Below are 4,725 nucleotides of genomic sequence, written 5' to 3' on the forward strand. Positions count from 1 at the left end.
TATATATATATATATATATATATATATATATATATATATTGATTCTATTGTTTTCTTTGCTATATTTTTATTATTTTTTATAATTTATCGGTATTTGTAATACAAACATTATATCTTATTTACAACAACATTATACAATATTTCCTCTATTTTATTTTGTTGAAGTTGAATACGTTATAGGATACACTCTCTCATTTTAATCTACTATCCTTAGTGTTGATAAACTCACACAAATTACATTAAGATTAAAAATAAATTTTATTTAACGCCTGCATCAGTATAACAGAGGCAAAGTTGTGTGTTGCAAAATACTAGCTTACAAAACCTACTACATTATCAAACTCGACAGCATTATAAATGCTGCAAAAATAAGGAGAAACACGCCCTAACTCTATTCAATGCTTAAACTTTGAAATTCATCTTCATCTTCTCCTTATCTCTCTTCATTGACATCTTCATATTCAGTAGTATCTTCATCCATTTGTCCTTGAAATTATGAGACATTGTTGGGGTCCAGTTCTTCAAGTTTATTGCCCCTCTCCTACTGAAGCAAGCGTTAAATAAAATTTATTTTCAATATATTACTCGGCCTTGGAATTCTATCACTAGCTTCTGATATAGTATGAAGATGCTATATCTGTGAAAAAATTCCCAATTAATATTTTTGCCGACGCCATGCATGAGTTCTGCCTTTACGCAAAAGGCTAAGAGGAGCATCACCTTAAAAAAAAGGTGTTACACAGTTACTTCCATGTACGAGCTTCTGAATATCTAATTTGACATTTATGTGTAAAATGATAAAACTTCTTACCTCTTATGTTTGTCATATTGTAATGTCTTTCCTGTGAAAGATCAGATTGTTGATTTGATTAGAAGCACCGTTTGTCCCTTGATTTTGATGCATTGACATAACATACTTGCATATAGATTTTTTTTCTTGAATAATAATACATTTACATGCTGACGTGGAGCTTACATTGATTTGACACACGTCAGCGTTTTCGAAAAAAGATTGCACACTAAATAAAGGTAAAAGAGGAAAAACAAAAAATTGGGTATTCGAACATCCCATTTAGGGACGAATTGTTTTCCATCTTTTTTCATTGGCCCCTTTGAGGGGTTTTGCATCTTCGCTTGTGAAGTATAGGTGTTTTGAATTTAAATTTTGATTTTTTTTTAAACGAAACGGAAACGCGATGAATCCCAAAATATTGTTCGTGCTCGCTCTGCTTCTTAATCTGGTGGCCAATTGGTTCCAAAAACCTAACCCTAAAATGCCAAAATCAACGTGGAGGTTGTTGAGAGTTCTTTAAAATGTAATTGATATAACCTTTATATACATTGCTTATTTACCTTTCATGAGAGTTAATAAGAAATACCTTTTCATTACCTCTTTTCATATTCTCTGTCCATATAGCTTCTGTGCTATCAGTAGTATCCATAGCATTTAGGTTTCGAGAATTGGGAAAACAAAGAAGTGATTATAAAACGACGTCATGACAGGGATGATACACAGCAATCTGCCGATCTTTGACGGCAAAGATAATGATGACTGGTGTGTGAAGATGGAGGCTGTTAGAGATATTATATTTAGTTTATATTTATCTCTTATCTTTAGTTAGTTTGTTTATATTTCTTATTAAGTTTGTTTATATTTCTTATTTGTATCTTGGGCTTAGCCCATATTTCTTCTATTATAAATAAAGGAACCTATGTGTATATTCAACACAAGAGAGATTTCCCCTCATCTCTAGTCGATGTGGGACTTCCAACACACCCCCTCACGCCGAGGTATATACATCTCAGCGTGGGATTAGACTTTTTAATGGGTGGTCCGATAGAGGCCCGATAGCGGGTGGAACAACATGCCCAACGACAACAAAAATCGCTAGGATGGACTCCAATCATGGCTTTGATACCATATGAAATAGTGAAAGAGATGAGGGGAAATCAAACTTATGCAACATGGGCATCCGATATCAAACTTTGGTTGAAGAGTCAAGGGTATGTAGATCACCTTACTAATAATGTGACTAGTGCTACCATAGAGGACACTTCCCGCTGGATGAAAATTGATGCCCAGCTATGCATCGTCATAAAGTCCACCATTCACTCTTCTCTAAAACAAATGTTTCAATCATATGAAACATGTTCAGAAGTATGGGCACAAGCAAAGTTATTGTACACAAATGACACCTAGTGTCTTTATGGTGTTTATCAGGATCTATTCACTGTTATTGGTCCGCACAATCCTGGTCCCATGGCAAAATATTTGGGTAAAGTTCATGCCGTCCTTCATGATTTTAATGAGTTATTACCTCCTGTTTCCACTCCTGCTAAAGAACTGGAACAACGATCAAAGTTCTTCATGTTGTTGGCATCATACGGACTCTCTGATGATTCCTCCTATGTCCGTGATCAGATTTTGGGTTCTCTAGTCATACCCAACTTTACTTCTACTTGTTATGCTCTTTTGCGTATTCCAAGCAAACCAGTCATTGAGACATCTCCTCATAGTGATGATTCCTCTGTTATGGCTGCCCAACGTCATGATAAAAGTCGGTCTCGCAAGCCAGGTAAAGGACGACCAAAATGTGACCACTATGGCAAGCTAGGCCACAGAATTGATAGATGTTATGCGCTTCATGGACGTCCTCCTTGATATGTAGCAATGACTAATTCTAATCTACCTCCTCAGCCTACAGACCATCCTACTTCATCGAATATTGTAGATAACCCTACAGTCTTCAACGAATTTCTCAGATGGTATGAGGATCGTCAGCAATCTAGTTCCACTACATCTGCATCTGTTGCACGCACAGGTACACCTTTTGTTGGTCTGACTCACTCCCTCGGATCTTGGGTCCTTGACTCAGGCGCCACTAATCATATAACTGGTAACAAGTCCTTGTTTTCTTCCTTGTCATGTCCAGATAATTTACCCTCGGCAATAATGGCTGATGGGTCTAGAGTCTCATCTCATGGTATTGGTACTGTTCATATTTTTCTGTCCATATCCATTGATCATGTACTCTATGTCCCTGGGTCTCCTTTCAATTTATTGTCTGTCAGTCGTCTAACTCATTCCTCTAATTGTCTTATTTCATTTACTAAAGATTCTGTTTGTTTGCAGGATCGGAGTTTGAAACACGTGATTGGCACAAGATGTGAGTCTCATGGTCTATATCTTCTTCGCCCTTCTCCACATGTTGGCGTCATCATGGAGTCACCATCCCTTTTTCATGCTCAGTTAGGTCATCCCAGCCTTGCCAAACTGCAGCAGCTTGTTCCGAGTTTGTCGAAGTTATCCAACTTGTCATGTGAGTCTTATCAGTCAGGAAAGCATACTCGTAGTTCCTTTCCTCGTAGTGTTTCACAACGAGCGTCGTCCCCTTTTTCATTAGTTCATTATGATATTTGGGGACCTAGTCGTGTTAAGTCCACTTTAGGATTTTAGTATTTTGTTACTTTTATTGATGATTACTCCAAATGTACTTGGTTGTTTTTAATGAAGAATCGTTCTGAGTTGTTTTCTATTTTCCAATCATTTTTTAATGAAATAAAAACACGGTTTGGGGTTTCTATTCGAACTTTAAGCAGTGATAATGGCCGTGAATACCTTTCTCAACAGTTTCAAAATTTTATGGCGTCTCATGGCATTCTTCACTAGACCTCGTATGCTTATACTCCTCAACAAAATGGAGTAGCTGAGCGCAAGAATAGACACCTCATTGAAACAACTCATACACTTCTAATTCATGGCCAAGTACCCTCGCATTTTTGGGGTGATGCAGTTCTCACTCACTGTTATCTCATTAACCGCATGCCGTCTTCTGTCCTAGATAACAAAATCCCTCACTCTGTCTTATTTCCTCAAGACCTTTTACATCCATTACCTCTTAAAGTTTTCGGGTCTACATGTTTTGTTCATGATTTTAGTCCTGGTCTTGATAAATTATCTCCTAGATCTCACAAATGTGTCTTCTTAGGATTTCCATGGTCACAAAAGGGCTCTAATTGTTTTTCTCCTTCTCTCAATCGTCATTTTATCTCTGCTGATGTCACTTTTGATGAATCTTCGTTTTATTTTTCACAACTATCTTCTAGTTTTGTACCTCCACCTACCACTATTGATATTCCTATTGTCTGTGATCCTTTAGACTCTCATTCCCCACAGGATCATCCTTCAACTCCCCTCCAGGTTTATAGTCGTCTCCCTCATGACTCACCTCCTGTGCCGCCTCCTGTGTCTCCTCTGGCTCCAGCAAATGAGTCTGATCTGCCTATTGCCCTTCGTAAAGGTATACGCTCTACTCGTAACCCTTCCCCTCATTATATTGTTCTTAGTTACCACGGGTTATCTCCATCTTTTTACACATGTCTCTCATCCATTTCTTCTGTGTCAATTCCCAAGTCTGTGGGTGATGCCTTAAGTCATCCTGGTTGGCGTCAAGCCATGTTGGATGAATTAAGTGCTTTACAGAAAAGTGGAACTTGGGAGCTTGTCCAATTACCATATGGAAAGTCTGTTGTTGGTTGCAGGTGGGTGTATGCTTTCAAAGTTGGCCCTGATGGTACAATTGATCGTTTGAAGGCTCGACTGGTTGGCAAAGGCTACACATAGATTTTTGGTTTGGATTATGGTGATACTTTTTCTCCAGTGGCGAAAATGACTTCGGTTCGCCTATTCATTGCCATGGCCGCCCTTCGACAATGGCCTCTTTA

The 4,725-nt window shown here is 38.0% G+C and overlaps 1 pseudogene; it reads left to right on the forward strand.

The window, feature by feature from the left end:
• The first annotated feature begins 1,196 nt into the window (after positions 1-1,196).
• Positions 1,197-4,725, forward strand: part of LOC106778574 — a 23,598-nt pseudogene continuing 20,069 nt past the window's right edge.

Source organism: Vigna radiata, unplaced genomic scaffold (genome assembly GCF_000741045.1).
Source record: "Vigna radiata var. radiata cultivar VC1973A unplaced genomic scaffold, Vradiata_ver6 scaffold_23, whole genome shotgun sequence".
Classification (NCBI taxonomy): Eukaryota; Viridiplantae; Streptophyta; class Magnoliopsida; order Fabales; family Fabaceae; genus Vigna; species Vigna radiata.